This window comes from Protopterus annectens, chromosome 1.part0 (assembly GCF_019279795.1).
Source record: "Protopterus annectens isolate FY-2018-M chromosome 1.part0, PAN1.0, whole genome shotgun sequence".
NCBI lineage: Eukaryota > Metazoa > Chordata > Ceratodontiformes > Protopteridae > Protopterus > Protopterus annectens.
The window spans coordinates 700,666,562-700,689,439 of NC_056725.1; the positions used below are offsets into that span (position 1 = coordinate 700,666,562).

General features: G+C 36.7%; 1 protein-coding gene across 2 annotated transcripts in view; it reads right to left on the minus strand.

The window, feature by feature from the left end:
* The window catches only part of PRX (periaxin), a 458,732-nt gene that overhangs the window by 8,372 nt on the left and 427,482 nt on the right, over positions 1–22,878 (minus strand). The window lies entirely within an intron of this gene.

A 22,878-nucleotide genomic window follows, 5' to 3' on the forward strand; every position in this document is an offset into this window, starting at 1 on the left:
ATTTGACAAGAATAACAGGGGGGAAAAAAAAGAAAAAATGTATTTCATATTGCATTCTGTAAACAAAGAAGATAAGAATAATAATTGTATTGTGGTTGATTTTGTTGGGGAGGTGGTTCAACTGAGACCAAGTCATTACATCATTACATTGTGATTTTCTAGGACGAGTACGTTGGGTGATGGTGTCAGTTGTTTTCAGCACTGACATTTTGAAAAATTCTAGCTGTCATAGAAGTAGGGAAATAGCATATTAGCCCTGCTCCTTCTTTACTTCCATTTCTACAACAAACACAGTGTCTCTATAATCTTCCCATGCTATCTTGTCCATGTCTTCTTCACACGTCTTCGAAATAAGACACAACTTTTCTCAGCATCTTGCACACTCCACCCCATGCATTATTTTTTGTGAAGCACTGACAATAATATTCCACAACCATAAATATATCCATGCTGAGGTCACATCTTCATGTCAAGTGGGTATTAAAAATCTCATGAGTATTTTAGCCATAATTCCCCTAAATGAAATAACACAACTATATTTTCCCTGAGAAAGAACCATACACATGAAACATGATCAGTATTCAGGAGGCTGACATCATGCTTAAGGTTTTACCTAACAGAGAAGAGGTAGAGGATCTGTTTGTCACCAAGGGAAATTAGCTAGGTTTAAAATGTCCCACAAGGACACCTAGCCTAGTACTTTCCAATGTAGCTATGAATCACAATCTGTAAACAAAATGCACCAATTTTAATTGTGACATCACTGATGCTCTGTGGTATAATATACAAGTTATAAATTTGCAGATAATAGTAACATAAACATACAGAGTTGACACAATTAAGATGCAACATTAGAGTGCCAGTCCTCTCCCCATGTAATATGAATAGTCAGCATCAGTACCTTTGTGAACACAAACCTGTTATGCAGAAGAAGTGTAGTAAAGCATTCCCAAAGGTTAAATAGCAGCTGTCACCCCCCCCCCTCCAGACTTAAAATGAGAATGACAGTGCAGGAAGTGTCCATATGTTTATGCATGTTCTGTGCAGATTTTATGTTATCTGACTATACAGTACATTTAAGTGCAGCTGAGAATCACTAAGCAACCAGCTAGTCAGTAGTTCTATTAGGAGCTCGTCCCCACAGTAGGGTCTGATGCATGTATGCTATTAGGCTGATGCAGACTTAACTTCACTAGGCTGTGCAATTAGTAGATAAGTTGATAATGAAGTTATGCATGTAGTAATGCTAAAGAACCAAAGCTGCCTGGAACTGAGAAGGATTGCTTGGATTAATTGTGCTGTAGCTATAAACCTATCTGCACTTTGACACATCTTGATATGTCTAATACACTCTTCAGCTGCCAGTTACTTTTATTGTAAGTACTGCACAATTGTTCAGTGACTCATACCTAATTTCAAAGTGCAGATATTGTTGGTATCCCACATCCTCCACTTTACTCATGATGCTCATTAGTGGTAATAGATGAATTTGCCTGCAGTGTACTCAGTGCTGCAGTATGTTATGTGCTTCCTTCTGCCATTTACACTTCTTAGTGGCTGGATGGTCACTCACTGAGATGCAGAGTGGTTATTATTTCCATAAGTAGTTGTTTTAGTGAAACACAGAGCCTTTGATGCTGGACAACCAGAAAATGATGGCTTCTATTCACAGACAAAGTGCTTGTATTCATTTTGATATGAGTGGGGGGGGGGGCTGCACTCCTGAGTTTACCATCCTTTGGATGTCATGTTAAACTGAAGTCCCATCTGCCTGAAAAAGGTGACAGCTGAGATGGATGTAACAAATCTCATGGCACTTTTTGAAAACAGTAAGTGTAGCATCATCACCTTTGGTAGACCCCCCCCCCCCCATCATAGACAACACATCACTACAAAACAACATTGTAATGAGGGACCTAGCTACTTGGATTGATAGCTCCTTCTATTTTGACTATTTTGACTATTATGTGACAATGATTTTCAGAAAATCCTTTTATTTAGTGCAGCTAATTTTCAAAGCTCTAACTCCTTTATATTCAGCATTGATCAGGCAAATGACTGAACACAGTGGCCCCTTTGGGATATATTTTACTAAGCATATGAAAGAATTAGAAAGACCCCAAAGTTTCCCAAACAAAAAATTCACAGGTAGAAAGTCCTGGAGGTACCAAAAGATACTACATACTTTTAAAGGGAGACATCTGTCTTTGTTACTGCACCATTAGAGACTCATTTGTTCTGGACCTCTTTTATCTCTGCAAATCCAATATCTCCATCACTACTAGAACCAACAACGAAAATCTTCACCAAAAGATAAATAAAATATGGTGGACAGACAGGTTTATAACCCAGTGCCTTGATAACCTCTAGAATAAAGTTCCTTTGCACGTTAAGCACTGAAATTCACTTTCTTCATTTAAACATAACCTAGATGACTGAATGGGTATCCACAAATCTACTTGGGGATTGACTGGTTTGGATCTCCTTCAGAAAGGAGGTTAATCCTTTGGGAGGGTACTGGTAAGGTGAGAATGGCCAGGGGAGTCAGTGACTTTGCAATTGCTGCAAATCTATGAGTAGGAGTGCTTTATTACATAATGATTAATACATTACTTATTAAACCTTTTATTTTTATACACTTTTCATCAACAACTATATACTCATTTACATACATCTCCTCATCCAGCCATATTTGTTTTTCCATAACGTCCTTCATCTTCTTCTTAATACATGCCATGTGACACTCAAGTGAATACAGTGTCCATCAATGAGCATATTTTGGGAACATCTGTTGGAGGCTTTTGTGTAAGATAACTTTAAATGGGGCACTGAGTATAAACGGCCCATGTTCAAAACCTCAACAACTGAGGCAGAAACAAAGTGCTTTGACTGGATGGTGCTCACTGCCTGTCTTGACTATAACCCTAGGACTTTTTGGTCAAACTGAGCCAGATAGCCTTTTGGGAAATTGATGACTATCCTGATTCAGCTGAGAAGTAGTCACAGTCACCAAAAGCTGCAGTGACACTGTTTGCCAAAGTGAAATCTTGGGTAGAGGAGGAGTTTGAAGAGCCCATTGAGAAAGAATACCAGAGGACTACAAGAGATTTGTGAATAAAATGCAGCATTTCAAAAAGGGAATGTGGGATTGGCCTAAGCAATGCAACAAAGTGCTGACCACTAGTGAGTTTTAAGGAAGAATTTGAAGGATTCTTCAGCCTAGTGGTAATAATCTTTTATTAGAAGGCACTGCCTGCAAGGTGGGTAAGGTCCATCCCTGTAGCTGAAGCTTTAACACTGATCAAAGGACTCCATAATGGTTAGGTATTGATGAGATCATCTAGAGATGTTGAAGACAATTGGATAGAATTTGTAGTAGGATGGAAGATGGTTTCTGTGTTTCTCCAGTCTTGACAGGTGCAACACATGACACTAGACTACCATCTTTAAGCAGGAAGCAAGAAGGTGCTTTTCAACAAAAAAAGCTTACTTTCTCTAGCTATCTTGGGAAATCTTATGGCTAGAGTGCTGTAGTTAAGACTCTGGACAGTACTCAAAATTCAGATCATGAGAAAAATCATTGTGTTTGTTTTATATTTCTCCTAATATAAGTAGTGCAGCACAAACTTGACCCAAACCTCCTATCATAGAAATAAAATTGTGCCACCTAGTTATAGTATCATTCGATACTATAAACTATATAAAAGGGCAAGTATTATGACAATTAGATACAGGGTCATAGGGAAATATTAGGCTATCAGTCTATAGAGTACTACAAGCCTAGACAATAACCAAACATCAGAATCAAACCCTGTACTTTGTATCTGGGATTAAGCCAACCCTGCTCTGCTAGTACTATATCTTACAGTAGGTACCTCTTCAACTAAGGCAAATTGCATAGACAGATATAATGTTTGCCACAGTGAAATAAAAGAAATGTAAGTCCTCAACAGAAGTTGCATTAATGTCTCACATGACTGTTAACGTAATGAAAAACTAAAAGTGGAAGTGTCAAAATGGACTTTTTAGTAGAATTATTTCAGACATTATTTCCAAGCAAATTGGCTATATTTGTGTTCATTAAGAATTATTTTAGACATTGTGCTACAACTGCTTATTGCATGTTTAGATAAGAAAGCATAACTCTGCTTTGTATGATAATAAACAAAAGGATTTTATAGAACATTAATTCACTAGACGAAGAATTAGAAACATGCAAACAGTATGCCATTGTGATTTGATCCTGCTTGTATAATGTAATAAATGGAGTGTTGTTATGTGAAGGAAAAGTGCTAAGTGTTAGAGCATGAGGTCATAGGAAATGGAACTCCATATAAACGTCACAAAGTACACAGCTCTTTAAACATCTTTGACTGACAAAACCATACCATAGAAACAGCTTCCACCTTTTAATACCTAGGATTATGACTTGATCAGTCACTGAACTTCTGTTTTTACATAGAGTAAGAGCAAAATAAATTCCCTCCTCTTCTGGGCCAAAAAGATGTCCCCTTTCTATTCTAACCAACCATAGCAGCCATCAACAAACTGTCCTTTCTCAGCTTGAATGTTGATTTTCCATTTTTAATTCTACCGCCAAGAAAAAACTGCCACACTCTAGACAATCTCTAACAGCATCTACTGATTCATTACAAATTCAACTCTGTGTGTTAGCATCACTGTATCATCGTATAAAATGCCATATGGCTATCCATAAAACAAAGATCTAACTTACTGTTAGAATCCCAACTCTACAAACTACTCCAGCTCCAATCATTTAGTACCTTTGCAGCGAAACTTCTTGAAATAACTTTCTCACACAGTCTGAGGCACTACTCGCAAGCCACAGCAGCTCATTACTCCTGGAACTAGACTCAGCAGCATTGCACCTACCTTCCCCTTTCAGGCACCTACTCTTTGGCAAGCTTTCCCCATCAATTTTAAGGAAATGAACACTTACTCCATGTTCAGTATACAGTTCCAAAGTACTTCTTCCCGCAGTCCAAATACGCCTTCTTTAATGCAGGACATACACCTAACACACTATCCCTATGTCCTTTCCAGATCTCTTCTCCTCTTTCAGACTTACTGAAAGTTGATCGCTTTAGAAAGCAATGTTAATATTGTACATTACTCTCTGCTTCTTCACTAGAATGTATATATACCGTGCTTCCATGTAACTAGTCTCAACTACTCTGTTACTGCTTACAAATTCTATAGTGTTTGTTTGTGAAGTGCTAAAACTGTGCTTAGAGGTGTTATTCATAACATTTCTGTCCTAATTTTTGATTTATTAGTTGTTGTTTGTTGTTTGTCTTTTGGCTTTTTCCCAGTAAGGGATCGCCACAGTGGAACTTCAGTCTGCTAATGACTGGCAGTAGATTTTTACAAAACGCCGAGGTGCCAGCTCGATGCCCAACCTTCAACGAAGGCACGGTATCCTGTCAAATTATGGAGGAACTTTTTAAATATTTTTCTGTTGACAATCTGGTAGTTCCTATTATTTATGGTCTACCAAAATTACATAAAGATCTGGGGTTCCCCCCAATGAGACCTATTGTCTCAAGTACAGGCTGGGCAATTGAGGCTATATCTATTTTTGTAGAGAAGAGCTTGCACCCCATTTTGGAAACGTGTGGTACTATATTAAGAGACACTAAGACATTTCTTGGCTTACTTTATGCTAAAATGAAAGAGCTGAATAATGACTTTCTTTTTGTTACAATGGACATAGTATCTCTTTTTACAGTAATACCTAATGAATGGAGCAATGAGAATGTACGTGAACTGCTATGTACTAAAAAAGTTTTTACTTCTGCTAAAACTAAGCTGATATGTAACTCACTTGAGATTATTTTGGAGAACAATGTGTTCATGTTTAATGAGATGTTTTATTTGCAAAAGGCTGGTGTGGCTATGTGCACGGCTTGTGCCAATAACTAAGCCAACCTAGCATTGGTACAATGGGAACACAATAGTCTACTCCAAGGCAATGATTTTAGTGATGCAGTTTTATGGTATGTACATTTTGTAGATGATGCATTCCTCTTATGGGGAAGTACAGCAGAAAGATTAGAACAATTTATTGATTATCTTCATATGTCTACCAACTTCCTGAGGTTCACTTATAAGTACTCTAATAAAAGTTAAGATACAACCTGGGGGATTAACTGCAGACCTGTACAGAAAACCTAGCAGAAAGAATTGCATCCTACATAAATCAAGTATGCACCCTAGACATATGAGTAAGAATGTTCTCAAGGGGCAGTTCTTGCGAATGAGCAGGATACATAACACAGATGATGGGTTAAATACAACAGTCTCTACATTGAGGGACGATTTCATGGATAGGGGCTATAATCAAACTGAGATAGATGAAAGTCTCAGTCATATGTATGAAGTACGTAATAGTAGTGGCAAACCTTATTTTACCCATTCAACAGAAGGGAGCCCTAGTAATTCTAGGGCTAATAATGATATAATTAGATTTCCAGTATCATACTCCAGTGATATTAAGTTATTTTGTAACATTTTTGAAAAAAACTGGAATATATTAACATTGATAACTGAACTAGACAATGTACTTGATACAGTACCACATTTCTCATTTATTAATAGAAAGTCACTTAAGAGGCAGCACTGTTATACGTCCTCAGGAATGACCAGCAAGTAATGCTCTGACAGAGTCGGCACCTCCCCCTGCAGAAATTGGACAGCCTGTAAGTATGTATATTCAGGCTCTTCTTTTTCACACAGAAGTCAGAAATTTAAAGTTGAGGCTGACTTCTATGCAAATTGTAAAACGCAGAATGTGGTCTATTTTAGTTTTTGTAAATACTGTGATGCTTTTTATATCGGGAAGACAAATAGATGCCTTAAAGATAGAATCCTGGAACATATGAGGGACATTGTAAAAAATAAAGAAACTAGTGCACTGGCTAAGCATGTACAAGAAAAAATGATGCACCATGTTTTTAATTTTTTTGTATTAGAGATTTTATCAGAAAGCTTGAGAGGCGGCGACATTAAGAACAGGACAGAGGTGGTTGAACAGAAGTAGATTATGAAAGTGCAGGCTGATAAACCCCCTGGAATTAATGGTATAGTATCACTTAAACCTTTTTTGAAAGCCAGACCATTGAAACATTAAAATTATGTATCAAATGTTTTTGTACTACTATGTATTATTTATACATTTTACCCAGAGTTTGTATATTTTTTTAAATATTTTGAGCTTTTAAGTAATTAACGTTTTTAGATAAATACACTTTTTAATTTAGTTAGTACATCCTCCACTGTGATAGGCTGTCTTTTAATTTAAATTTGGCTGTTCAGTAGTATGATTTAAGTCTGATGAAGCAATTAGTTTGGATCGTGAAAGCGCTAACTTCTCATTTAATTTTGTTTGTTTTCTACCTTCAGTCGTGGTTTGTTCTTTATTTTGTTAATATATCCAGTCACCCAGAACCACAATGGATATCAGTCAAATCATGTAATGACTTCTGAATAAAATTATGATATTAAAATCATCTAGTTAAACTAAGGGACTTTAAAACTGGTTTAAGTGAAACCACCTTATTTAAACCTAACCCCCATCTACTCTAAATGTAATAATCCACCTCAGTTCCAGTCTTTCTTTATGTTATTAAAATCGCCACATCTCGGGTTGTCTTTAGTTGTCTCAAGGATGACAAATTTAAACATATGCAGAACACCTTCAATTTTAACATGCTTCGCTAAAGCATTCAGTGTAGTACCTATTCTAATTCTATAGACATGTTCTCTAATCCTTTCTCTTAAGGTTCTATTTGTCTTTCCTATATAAAATGATTTACAAACTAAGCAATATGCAAGATAAATTAAGTTTTGAGTGCCAAAGTCTGCCTTAACATGAAAAACATATTTTGTACCTGTGACGATGTACAAAAAATATGTTTCATCCACAAAACTGCAAAAATTACATTTGCTTCAGGGAGTTGTACACACTGCATCACTGACAGAGGTATTTACTCTCCTATTATTGGGATAACATAATCTTCTCTTAACTCAGGTTCATCTGCAGTTAACTCCTACTGACGCCTGTAGGTGTCAAATATTGCATGTTCATATTTGCATCAATAATTCCACAACCATGTTATGTACAAGGTTTTAAAATATTTCATCTTAAAACTTACACAGTGGCAAACTCAACTGCATTAATATTTAACCTCTGTCTAGTGCTGGTAAATAGATATTAACTGTTGTTTTTATGATATTAATTTCTATACATATAATTTTCACATTTTTCTAAATATGTCAACAACCAAGTAACACAGACAGAAATCATTAGCCTCATATGAAAGCTGTCCGCTAGATGAATACAATTTTGCTGACAGTATGTATGTAACTTGAGTGGTTGCTGAGATATTTTAAGCTGTTTACAAAATATTATAAATGTAATATTAAAATTTGGTTTTAAGACCTAGAACCTAAAGAATACTACTACTATAAAAAATAGTTTGTGCTGAAGAGTTTGCCATTTATACTTCTTTCATAATCCCTGTGGTTCCAGAGTAATGAACATTTGTTTGAAATGTGAGGCCATAATTTGATTCTGTCAAAAGGCTTAGGCTCCACCCACTGGACGGTACAGTGAAAACTTCCTGAGCTCCATTGGAGTGAATGAGTTAAGGGACTTTCTATTTTAATACTAAAATGTGGTTTCTCACCTGCTAAGTCTTTTATTGTTTCATCAGTCATAAGAATTTGCCCGTGTTTCTTAAAGCCAATTGTAACTAAATTGACATAATTTGTGTAAGATATAGGGGCATCAGTATGTTGAATACTACTAACAGGTTTACCTACTGAATCAGACCGAGGAGAAAATATGGTCTGGCCCTACCATTCCTAAGATGGCTAGTCTGGGACATATTCATACCAGTCTCTTGATTCTTATAACCTCTATCCAAAAGGTTATTTTTAAGCTTGTCAAGGTCATTGTGGAAGCTTCTTTGACTAGCATCAGTCTAGAGACAGGCATGCCTTGACCTTTTATCACATTCTTAAAGATGTGGTTAGGATGCATGCTGCATCTGTGTAAAAGAGTAACCTGTGACAGTCCAGATGCTCTTTTTTTAATGCAGGACATATCACCTAACACACTATCCCCATCTCCTTTCCAAGTTTCTTCTCCTCTTTCAGATTTACTGAAGGTTCACCCACTTTACAAAGTAATATAAATATTAAACCAGCAAATAAAAATCACCACCGCTAGCAAAAACTCGAACCTGTACTGTGATAAAAGGATTCCAAGCATGTAATAGTAAAAGTTTTAGTCCAGGTTCAAGTGAGGCAGATAGTTTTTCCAAAACAAAGTCACTTGTATAAGAGTGAAAATGCCGTCTATTCAGACCCAAAAAGACATTCAATTCAAAAGTTACTGGATACAAAAGTCTATTCAGACCCCATGAAGAAAATAAAACATGTATTGCTTCAGTAATCCTCTTGTAAGACTTATTATTTAACGAGGACTTTATTGAAAGGAACCAAGGTAAGCGCTTTCGCTGTAAAGCTTTTTCAAACCATGAACTCCATATACATAAAAGCCAATATATATACCCACATCTAATTTGAATCAAAAATTAATTGGTTCAATTAAGCATTACAATAGGTTCAAGCTTTTAGAGAAATACATCTTATATAAAACAAAATGTTAAAATACACTGAAAATACTTCTCAATAATCAGTTGTAAAAGTAACTTATATAAATGTATGAAATAAATAATACATATATATGTATGCTTGAAAAAATGTATATAAATGATTAATAAAAAATATAGTCTCTCCTTATTACATACACATAAAATAATGCAACATTTCATATATGTGCAAAAATCATAAAAACATACTAAAATGCACTTATGGAATGTATATAAATAAATGATAAATAATTAAGATCTCTCCTTATTACGTGTATATAAAAATACAACATTTCATATGTGTGCAAAAATAAAAACATACTAAAATGCACTTATGCTTTAAAAAGCATTGAAAATTTATATTATAACATAATATGACATAAAATAATAAACTCTAATTAACCTAATATAATAAAATAATAAATACATGGATAATATTTGATGTCTATTTATTTGATAATCAATATTTAATATTCCTTCCTTTCAAAGCTGGCTTCAATGGTATTTTTTCATTCAAGCCTGGTGGAATATGTGCTTGCATCTTAATGATCCAATCTGTCTCAATTTGTTCTGTTTTATTCCTCACATCCCCTCCTCTAATATTGGGTACATTTATTTGTATGGCCATAAACTTGAACTGATGTAATGGACCTTCCTGTAATACATGTTTGGAAAGTGCATTAACTTCTGACTTAATTCTGATTTGATATATGTGCTCCCTGATTCTGTTTTTTAACTTTCTATCGTTTTTTCCGATATAAAATGCAGTGCATACTGTGCACATTGCTAAATAGACTATATGTTCTGTGTCACAATTTGCCCTAATGTTGAAGATATGAATTTTAGAAGTATTAGGGTGCACAAACATATTTGTACTAGATATGTAAGAACAAAAATTGCACTTGTTGCAAAGTTCAGTTCCACATGGATTATGGTTTATATCATTGTTTATGTTGTTTGGAAAGCATAACAATCTGTGTAAGTTTTTTTCTTATTTTTATATAAAAATTGCGGTTGCTTACTTACCAATTTCCTAATCTCAGGGTTTACTGTTAATATTTCCCAGTGTCTGTGAATGACATCCTGGATTAATTTTATATCTTGGGTGTAAAATAAAGTTATTTTTTGTTCCTTTTTATTATTAGTTTCTTCTGTTCTTTTTCTTTTCTCCTTGTAAACACTTTTTCCTTGTGCAGAGAATATGGGACATGCCTTATTGTCCCTGGTATGTTTTATATCAATGAACTCTTTATTTTTTTCCATCGGTCTATATTTCCGAGTCGTTAATCTTGTATTTAATTCATTCAATTCTATTTCAAATTTACTTTGTAAAGGATTTAATCTGGACACTCTTATTGCTTGTCCTTTAATAATATTGGAAAAGATATGATGTGGATGCATGCTATCCCTATGTAGTAGGGTATTCTTATGGCATGATTTTCTATGTACACCTGTATTCAATTTCCCGTTATCCAGACGGTGAATTGAAACATCTAAGAAAGCTATGTCATCCCTAGAATTAGTTGTTGTAAATTTTAAATATGAAGTTAAAGAATTTATTTCATTAAAAAACTTTTGCAACTCATTCATGTTACCACTCCACAAGAAAAATAAATCGTCAACAAAACGTCTGTAAAAACAGACGAATTTCTGATATGAATCTAAGTGGAACAATTTCTCTTCCTCCCATGTTGCCATTACCAGGTTGGCGTAGCTATTGGCACAGGAGGTGCCCATAGCCACGCCATCCTTCTGTAAGTATAGTTGTTTGTCAAACAAAAAAATATTAGTTTCTAAAACTAATTCCAACAATAGACAAATGTAGTCTATATGTTGTTCTGACATATCTGAGTGTCTATTTAAATATGACTTAATACTCAATATTCCTGTTTCATTTGGAATATTAGTGAATAACGACTTAACATCCATAGTAACCATTATAAATGTAAAGTTTTCAGGAAACAATTCTGTTCCTTCATATAGTTCTATAAGGAATTGTTTTGAATCCCTTAAAATAAATTTGTTTAACTCAACTAATGGTCTCAAGGTTTTTTCAATTAGTATAGAAAGGGGTTCAGTGACCCATCCACGACCAGTGACAATCGGTCTCATGGGTGGATTATACAAATCTTTGTGTACCTTTGGTAGTCCCTGGATTATAGGTGTTACTGGATTCTCTACAAAAAGAAAATTATAAATTCCTATATCAATTATATCATGTTGGTGTAACTCATCTAAAGTATTATATACATTAAGCACAGATTGTTGAGCCCTTGAAAATGAAATGGGTTCATAAAAGTTTACATCATTCAACATTTCATGCATTTTTTGTTCATATGATGTCCTGTCCAGAATTACTATTGGACCTCCTTTGTCTGCTGGCCTGATGGCCTGATGGATATATTTCTATCATCTCTTACCTTGGTTCATTTCAATAAAATCCTCGTTAAATAATAAGTCTTACAAGAGGATTACTGAAGCAATACATGTTATATTTTCTTCATGGGGTCTGAATAGACTTTTGTATCCAGTAACCTTTGAATTGAATGTCTTTTTGGGTCTGAATAGACGGCATTTTCACTCTTATACAAGTGACTTTGTTTTGGAGAAACTATCTGCCTCACTTGAACCTGGACTAAAACTTTTACTATTACATGCTTAATATAAATATTGTTTGTTCACTAGAATGTATATATACAGTGTTCTATGTAACTAGTCTGAACTACTCTGTTACTGTTTACATTTCTGTAGTTTTGTTTGTGAAATGTTTAGAATTTCACACTGGTTGAACCTGAAATTAGTCAGTATTGATTAGTGTATTACTCTGGTAATAAATGTAAATAAATAAACATATTTAGAAATATAACAATATGAACTATCATTCTTATGGCAGAAGAAAGAATTACTGCAAGGTGTAGTTGTCAGTATTTGAGTTGTATTTGGAAAGAGTGTCCCAGAAGGTACCATATAAACTTGAGTTTTTTACTTTGTTAGGTATAAAGTTAGCCATGTAGACAGCTATTTTAAATTAATTTTTTTACAATATTTCAATGAAGCTGCTAATTCTATTCTGAACAATTAATTTTTTGGCACACCATAATTTTACTTCTCAGTGAATTTACTTTGAGATGGACATTGTTCTGGAGATTTACAATGATTCCTCAAAAGGCATGTCTGAGAACACCTTGTTGCATTTGAAAAATAATATACAATGGAAATTGATTTATTTAACTGAAGTTAATATTGACTGGAAATTAACTCCTATTATAAGTGGGGGGTATTCAGGATCAACCTCATTTTCTTGATGTAACAGATGTTACAGATACTACCATTGCCGGTCCAATACAGTGTTCAGCTATAAGTGGATTGGATTTGAATACTCCGACACATGTGCCACAACAGAACTTCCATTCCAGTTTCACCACTACATTTTCAAATGATGCATTTTATATTAAGAACATTTTGCAAAAAAAAATGGAAGTTATTAAGTGGTGACAGGGATCTTAGGGAGCTTGTGGGGGATAGACCCACATGTGTATTTAGAAGAGGCTCTAATTAAAAAAAAACCTTTTTGAGCATCAGCACCTTCCATTTACTGGGGGATACATGTATAAATGTGGCAAGTATAAATGTTGCTCCTATATCTTTGAAGGAAACACATTTACAATCAATAATATGAAGGTGAAGATATCCCGTAAATGTTGTAACAATGAAAAATTAGTTTATTGTGCTTTATGTTCTGTTTATGTTTTTATGTGGGGAAGACAGAACATAAACTGAAAAACAGGATTGGGGAACATCTGAGAAATATTAGAGATTGTTGTGAAGTGACTGCACTAGCAAAGCATGTCACATTAAATCCAGAACATGTTTAAATTTATTGCTTTAGAAGTTGTATCTGTATCAGAAAGAAGTGGTGCATGCCCCTATTTTTTGGAAAAATTGGAATTAATATTGCAAATACACTTGAAGTCCATATACTGGCCAAATTTAAATGAAATTGTCTCTATCTCTAGTCTTTTAAAACTGAAAGCTCCTAAAAGATAGTTTTTGTAGTAATTATGTTTATATTTTTTAAATTGTCTAATTCTTTCATATTTTATATTACTTTTATGCCTTTTGTGTTTAATTAAGTATACATTCTTAATTTCGTGATACTAATATAGTGTTTATATGCAGTTTCATATATTTAAATCACGGGGTGTGTTTATACATTTGGGCTCCAAGACAGGATATGATGTCATCTTTTACTTACATAAATTTGGTGTAGGATAAATCTATACTGTTTCTGATGAAGTTCCTGTTAAATTAACTGTTTGAGATGAAAGCGCTTATTCCTCTAAATAAACTGTGTGGATATAATAACAGCATGAAGCATATAACAACAGCATGCAACATATAACAACAGCATGCAGCATATAACAACAGCATGCAACATATAACAACAGCATGCAGCATATAACAACAGCATGCAGCATATAACAACAGCATGCAACATATAACAACAGCATGCAGCATATAACAACAGCATGCAACATATAACAACAGCAGCAAGACTATTTGCCTGTGTATATATGTGGAGACACAAAAGCAAGATTACAACTGCTATACTATAAGTATAAACCTGTAAATATTTGCAACTGTATGAGTTTAGGTGAAGAGATATTGATGTATAAGCAAAACTGCAACTACTACACAGTAAATACTTTATAATTGTAACCAATAACGGAAAATAGACACCACAGCTTCCAAAGCAGCAGTTTATTACCTGTGCAGTCCGTTCGACTCAGCACAGCTCCAACAGGATAAAACACTTTCAGAATAAAAAACAGCCACAAATGCTCACAGAGCATGAGAAATAATTCACTGGCACAAGTGCATTCACACCAATTCAGATATAAATCCACAAGGTACACAATAGAAGTTAAGTGCTTTCACCTAACCAAATGTCAGGCTTCTTCAGACCAATATTGTAACTTCTAAGTCCTGCTAATATAGGTGCATATTTTCAAATGAGCCAATAGTAATATCTCAACTCTGACAGCAGTTTTAAAAAGACATAGCACATTTCACAAATAAAAACACATTGTTAAGATGTTACATATTACAACATACAAATGTAACTTCAGTAATACATAAATACTGCAAAGAGATTTTATGTACAAGATATACTAACTGTTGTCATAATTTAGCAGATCTCAATTTCAAATCACTGGAAATACTGATGCAGTCATTCATGCCAGGGGGCTTTCCAGCATCAAGTTTTATCTGCCAGTATAGTTCCCTATACTCCAGCTTCCTTTCCCAATTGCTTCCCCTGGCATCATTCACTATCTGTTCTATAACCATAAACTTAAAACTATAGTTGTGGCAAATTAATGTGCGTTTATAGAGTGCACTAGTTTCCTTTTCTTTAGAAATGTCATAAAAATGTTCATATAGCCTTCTCTTCAGATTTATTTCTGTCTTCCCAAGATAGAAACTGGAACATGATCCACACACTACTATGTATAACCTCAACACTATTACAAGTGTAGTAACCATTACTTCTAACCCTGTAATTCCTAGATGTTAGAAAAATTTCTTCTTTTCCAAGAATGAACCTACATTGATTACACCTGTTGCACCTGTATGTACCCTTCTTACTTCTGGTACCCTTATTGTTATGTGTAATACCTTTCTCAAACCTCTCCTTCCAGTTAGAATCTCTTTTTCTAATAAATTGTGGGAATTCTGATATCCAACACCCTGTTTCCGCATGTATTTTAAGTACCGGCCAATGTTTTCTAATAATCCCCTCAACTTCTGAAGAATTACTAGTGAAGGTATGCACAAAAGCACTATCATATTCTTCTTGAGTATGTTCATGGTTGGCAGAAATAACACTACCCTTGCCTAACAATGGAGGTTATTTGGATTCCCTTTCCTTAATAACCTCATCTGCCAAGGTTTCAACCATGACCATGGGGTATCCCCTTTGAATGAATAATTCCTTTATAAATTTTACTTCTTCTTTGAACAACCCCTCACATTGATGCAACAATAGCATATAGCATATAAAAATGGCATATCATGTAGCATAACAATAGCATATATTATTTAACAACAGCATGCAGCATATAACAATAGCATTCAGCATATAACAACAGCATGCAGCATATAACAACAGCATGCAACATATAACAACAGCATGCAGCATATAACAACAGCATGCAGCATATAACAACAGCATGCAACATATAACAACAGCATGCAGCATATAACAACAGCATGCAGCATATAACAACAGCATGCAACATATAACAATAGCATGCAACATATAACAACGGCATGCAGCATATAACAATATCATGCAACATATAACAATAGCATGCAGCATATAACAACAGCATGCAGCATATAACAATAGCATGCAACATATAACAATAGCATGCAGCATATAACAACAGCATGCAGCATATAACAGCAGCATGCAGCATATAACAAATAGCATGAAACATATAACAACAGCATGCAACATATAACAACAGCAGCAGGACTATTTGCCTGTGTATATATGTGAAGACACAAAAACAAGATTACAACTGCTATACTGTAAGTATAAACCTGTAAATATTTGCAACTGTATGAGTTTAGGTGAAGACACATTATAAGACTGTAAATACTTTACAATTGTTTCACCTATTAAATTATACAAACAATTTGTAAAGTTTTCCATGTAATCTTTTTCCAGGCACCTGTATGTATATACTGCTCTTTGCTTTCTTTCAAACTGCATTCTTGCTCTTTTGTAACATATACTTATAAGGAACTTTTCTCCCTGGGCTCCATTAAAGAAGGGTATTTCAGGGCCCAGTTGGGCTTACCCAATAAACAAAAATAAACAAATAGATAACATGTTTGTCTGTATTTTGCTGTCATGTCTGAGGTCTGAGTTAACACATAGAAAATAACACGAGACAAGAAGAGTGGAATAGAGTTTCATGAGTTGCTGTGTATGGAGCAGCTGCCTGACTCCTAGTGCTTTGGGACTGCAGAGTATGTGGGGTGTGCAGGAGAAAGTATGTGGGGTGTGCAGGAGAGAAGATGTGGGGTGTGCAGGAGAGAGGATGTGGGGTGTGCAGGAGAGAGGATGTGGGGTGTACAGGAGAATGGGGTAGATTCATAGCAGAATATGGCAGCTTGAAGTAATAATGGCCTTGCTAGACAGTCATGAAATGTTTTAGTGGGACAATTCCCTGTGTTTGCGTGGGTTTTCTGGTGTCCCAGTTTCTCTCACATTTCAAAGACATGAAGTAAGTGGAGTGGACAGAACAAACTTGTGGTGTGTGTGTGTGTGTGTGTGTGTGTGTGTGTGTGTGTGTGTGTGTGTGTGTGTGTGTGTGTGTGTGTGTGTATGTGTGAGGTATGGAGTAGGTTAAGGCATAGTCAGTTAACAGTTTCTGTGAAAGGTAACAATAAAACATGCAAAATAAAAAAAGTCAAGGCCAATTGTTCAGAATTGTAGAACAGCGGATTATCTAAAACTGGGGAAGTGCTAATGGATGAGTTAGGTAACTGGAAACAAACTGAGGAACTAAACAAACTGTCTTAATGGGTCAGAGCTATGGACAGGTTGTAAGAAAGAATCAAAAAGGCCAACTGCGAAGAAGAAGAAGAAGGCCAGTGAGGCTACATAGAAATATCAGGCTAGCAATTAAAGCAAAAGATAGTACCCAGAAAAGGTGGAAAAGAATGTTGTGGAGGTTAGAAAATGGGCAGCACATGGAAGTTAGCAAAAAAGACAAGAAAGATTGTAAGGGCTGCAAAGGATAAAGCTGAAACTAAGTTAGCAGAAAGGATAAAGAAGGGAAGCAAGGATGTTTTTAGGAACATAGCAAAAAGAATGGAGAAAGGGACAGAACTGACCACGTTAAACAAATATATGAGGGATAACTGCTATCATCCAATAACTGACAGAGTGGGTGATATTGTCACTTCACAGCAACAGGTTCTCCAGTTCAGTTCTTGTTGTGGTGCCTGCTGTACAGAGTCTGCATGTCCTCCCTGTCTTCACATGGGTTGCTGAGTGTTCCAGTTTCCTCCTACATTTCAAAGACATGCAGTAGGTAGATTGGACACACTAAACTGGCCATAGGTGTGAGTGTGTATGGTATGGAAAATCAATTGTGTCAGGGCTAGTCACCCAGTGGTGCAAACATTGTCTCTAGATAATTGCCACTGCTGAAGTGACACCCCGAACCCATATGAAAAATTGGAAAAGGAGGTGTGGATGGGTGGACGGATGAATTGTCCACTGATGAAGAAATGCCTCCTTTATATATTGGGACAATCACTGCTTCTTTCCAGGTCAATGGAGCAAAATCAAGCTCATGCACTGAAGGCATATGTGTACACTCCTATCATGCTTAATGACACAGCATGAGTCAGAAGGTAACATGGCAATGATTTATACAAGGCAAAATGTTATCTGTTTATATTATAGGTTCATAGGTGTGTACTAGGCTAATGGCCCTGGAGCCTTTACAAGCCTAGCCCATAGAAGTGCCCTGGCATCATGCCACCCGATGTTAGTTCCCAGTTCCTCTATCAAGTAGAGCCACTGGAGTGATCCCCGGGGTGAAGTTTCTATTTCCCATCCACTCATGAAGATTTCTCTTGAACAGGGCCAATGAGGTGCTCTGCAGCATGGGCAGTCTCTGGGTTATGAACCTGTCCCTGCAGCATGTTCTGTTGATTGTGGTAGTGAGGCTGAGGTCTCTGGAGCGTGTGGTGCAGACGAATTGGGATTTTTATAGCTATAAAATTTCTAACAGAGGTGGGTCAGACATGGCTTTGTAAGTCAAGCAGAGATCGCCTCTTAGTAGATGATATGAGATAGAGAATAGCTGGAGTTTTTTGAGTCTGTCCATGTAGGACAAGTGTTTAAGGCCTAGGATCCTCTTTGTGAGGTACTTTGTGGCCTTTCCAGCTGTTGCATGTGTCTAGTAAGGTACATGCCAAATTTGGAATTATACTTGATGATTGGCCTAATGAGGGAAGAGTAGAGAGAGATGATGACCTCTTTCTTCCTGGATGCAAAACCCTTGGTAATGAGATGTGCCACATAGAAGGACTTTGTCACCACGGTGGCAATGTGGTGGTCAAAGGCAAGGTTGCTGTCAACCTGTGTCCTCAGATCTCTTATAATTCCCTCAGTGTTCAGGTGGCTCCCATCGATGTGGCAATTAGTGGGAACTGAGTTTTTCCCAAATGGGATGACGACACATTTTTTGGCATTAAGCTTAAGGCCATGGTTTTGACACCAGTCATTGATCTCAGTGAGGCCTTCCTGTAGGATGTCTACATCACTTGGAGAGTTAATAATGGCTTCCAGCTCACAGTCATCTGTGAACTTGGTCAGCCAGAGTCTCTCTGTGTTGGCCTGGACTTCTGAGAAGTAGATGCCAAACAGAAGAGGACCGAGGACCGAACCCTGTGGGACTCCACTTGTGACTGGTCTGCAGTCTGACTTGGAGTCTGCTACTTTCACACTGTGGGTTCTATCTGTGAGCCAGTTTGCAACCCACCTAGTGATATAGGGGTTGATGTCAAGTTTGGTGAGTTTATCAATAATTCCTGAGTGGGGAATGGTATCAAAGGCCTTGGCCAGGTCGAGGTAGGCTGTATGAACTGCCTTGCCCTCATCCACAGCTCTGATGACTGACTCAAAGAAGTCAATCAGGTTGAGCAGGCCTATCTTTCACAAAAACAAATTGCATGGAATCTAGAGTTTGGAGATTCCCTATATCCTTGCTAATTAGCTGCATATTAATTCATATTTGTAGTTACTGGGCTGTCCAGTTGTACAAAAATCCATTTTCAGAACAGACCTTTGGAAAAAATGCTTCACAATTACAGTTATAAGCAGGAAAAGACTTAACATACACATACCTCTCAGTTGTCCAGAATTTCCCAGAATGTCCTGATTTTAGCCTATTTTTTTAGTCTGTTCCTCACAAAATGTGGGGGTTTCCAGCATATCACTGAGGATTTAAGTCACTAAATAATGACAGACATTTGACTTACAGACTTCAGATCCTTCAGAAAATGTAAGCTGGGAATTTTTAAATGTATAAAAGCAATAGTTAAAGTCTGCCCCTGATTTTCAGCTTTTGTCCTCCCATTATTTTTGGCTTTGAGGCATATAAAACAATGATTGACTACTTTCCATCAAAAACATAAAAAGCTATCTGCAAAGGATAATAAAAAAAAAAAAAAAAAAAAAAGACAATACACAACATTTTATGCAGGGGGCAAGCTCCAATGCATCCGCTATGCCCCCTGCTATTTATATATACCAACTCGGAGATCACACTAGAGTGGGGACGCATGCATAATGTATGTGCGGTGACAAGCATGCACATATCTGATAGTGTATGTGCTGTGACAGGCATGCACATATCTGATAGTAGTTAAAGAAGACAGCAAACTTCCAAATTAAGCAGTTATTCATTATCTTCTTTCAAAAAGGAGATAGATAACTGGATATCAGAAACAGATGCTTGGTGCCAGAGCCATGGGCTCAAGCTCAATGCTAAGAAATGTATAGTTATACCCTTTGGGAAAAAACATGTACACGTGAATTACCACATAGGTGGCAGGACACTAAACACTGAAAGTGTGATAAGAGACTTAGGGACACAGGTGGACAGTGGTCTCACCTTCGATAACCACATCGCTACAACAGTCAGGAAATCCTTCTATGTGCACACCTCATCACTAAGGGCTTTTCATCCAGAAAAAAGGAGGTCATTGTCCCACTGTACTCATCCCTCATTAGACCCGTTATAGAATACAATGCCCCATTTGGTATGTACCTCTCAAGACATCTGCAATAACTGGAAAGGCTGCAGAAATACCTCACTAAAGGAATCACAGGCCTAAAGCAGATGCGCTATGCTGACCATCTAAAAAACTCCAGCTATACGCATATTGTCTACTCAGAGGCGATCTCTGCTTAACATACAAGGCCATGTCAATCCCAGAGCTGTTGGACATGCTACACTTAAAGAAATCCCAATCCCTCAGAGCCACACACTCCAGGGATCTAAACCTTGTCATCACAATGAACAAGACATGCTGGAGGGATAGGTTCCTGACCCAGAGACCCCCCCAGAATCTGGAAAAGACTGCCCATACATGTCAAGCAGAGTGCTTCTTTGGCCCTCTTCAAAAGGAACCTTGATGATTGGATGGGAGATAAGAAATTCACCCTGGGGATCATGTCAGCCACCCTGCTAGCTATTGTGGAAAGAAATATCCAGGGAATTGTTATGGCTAGGCTTGTATAGGCCCTAGGGCCGATAGCCTAGTACCAACCTATGAACCTATAAGCATTCACATATTCACCCTGGTATGACTGTCCTGTTCCTAATCCTCCTCCTCTAAAATAGAGATAAGACCCAAGGTGTTAATGGCCTCCTGGCCCATTTGTCTTGTATCTTCTATGATTCTTTGTCCTTTCTTCAATCATAAACCAATTCAAATGAGCACACTAGTATACTGAGTATAAAAAAATACATATAAGGTTTTCAGTGGTACACTCTGTATAAATATAGCTACAGGATGAATTAGCTACAAATGATTAGAACCAAAAAGTTTTCATGCAATACTGCAGCTTTGGCAAGGCATATATTCCAAGTAAATTACACATATTAAGTAATACAGAATTATTTAAATTAACAGAAAGTTAAAAATCAAATCACAGGAGAAACATTGGTCAAAATAAGTAAATGATACAACCTATTAAAATATGGAATGCAACAAATTTGCAAAGTAAAAAACGTAAGCTGCTAAAATATCTAATACAACAAATCATGCTGAAATGGATAACCAATATAACCTGTCAACTCAACAGGGACAACAGGAACTCCTCAGTAGTATTGAGTATGGTCTGTGATGTCAGACTGCCACCCATGGCCATCCTCTCCTGTGCAGTGATGTGGAGTTTGTTACAGATACGCCTGATCATGTCAGTGACTTTGCAACAGACCTGACAGGCTGCCCTGTTGTGGCCTCTGACTGCATTCATATCCACAACCATCTCACATCATGCATATTCATAGGAAGTCCATTTACTTTTATTTGTGTTCAGCATCACCCATCTGTGCTCACAAAGGGCCTGTAATAAGACATTAGTCTCTGCTTGGGAGAATATCTGTAGGCATTTCCTTAAGCACCATGCATCTACCTGTAAATGTGAACATACAGTATGGACAGTGTACAGACACAGCATATGTGCAATACCATCTACACCACCATAAGGTGCCATGTGTGCCATACTCCAGTATCACAGGACAGTTCATCGGGTCTATATTATATAACTGAAAACTGAATTCAGCGAACAACATTTACATTGAAAATGGCATTCAGTGAATTTGCTCTTGTGGGAGGCTGTGTCCCCCACACCCCTCACTAATTATATATACCAACTCCGAGATCACACTACAGTGAGGAAAGGGGAAATTTTTCAATCTTCACTGTACTGTGATCGCACTATGAACAGTTCGCTGAACAACATTTTCCATCTATATGTACATCTCCCCAAGAAGGAGCAGCCATGGTGTGCTCCACATATTCACACTCACACTGTATCAGTTATCCTAATGCCTTCACTACCTCACCCTGCAATACCAAATTATATACTTTCTGCATTGCAACACAGTCCTATCCATCTGATCTGTGTTCTAGAGGGACATAGCCCACCTCAGACAGCCCCACAGCCGATATCTTGGTGAAGTGCTGCTGCCTGCTCCTGACCCTTGACCTCCATTATCCATCAGTGCAATCCTCCCTGGGCTTCCACCATTTCATCAGCAGCTTGCTATAAAGCAACCCCTTGAAAATGAAGTTAAAGGGTCTTACAATTATCCAGTCAATCTTTTCACCTCCTAAGGTATTCTACACTTTTGTGCCCTGTAGACCAATGCAGTTATTTACTGTGGAATCCCATCAAAATCCTGCCTTTGCTCCCCAGATGATGACTATAGGTGTCAGGGGAGGCCACTTGCCACTGCTCTGTGTACCCTTTTCCCAACAGCTGTAACCATTTCCTCTGTAGACCAGCAGAAATATTATGTGCATGTTTTGCTTTCTTTTTCTAACAAAGTCAGTAGCATAATGAGACCCACAATTGCAGCAACTGTTTATTTATTTTTTT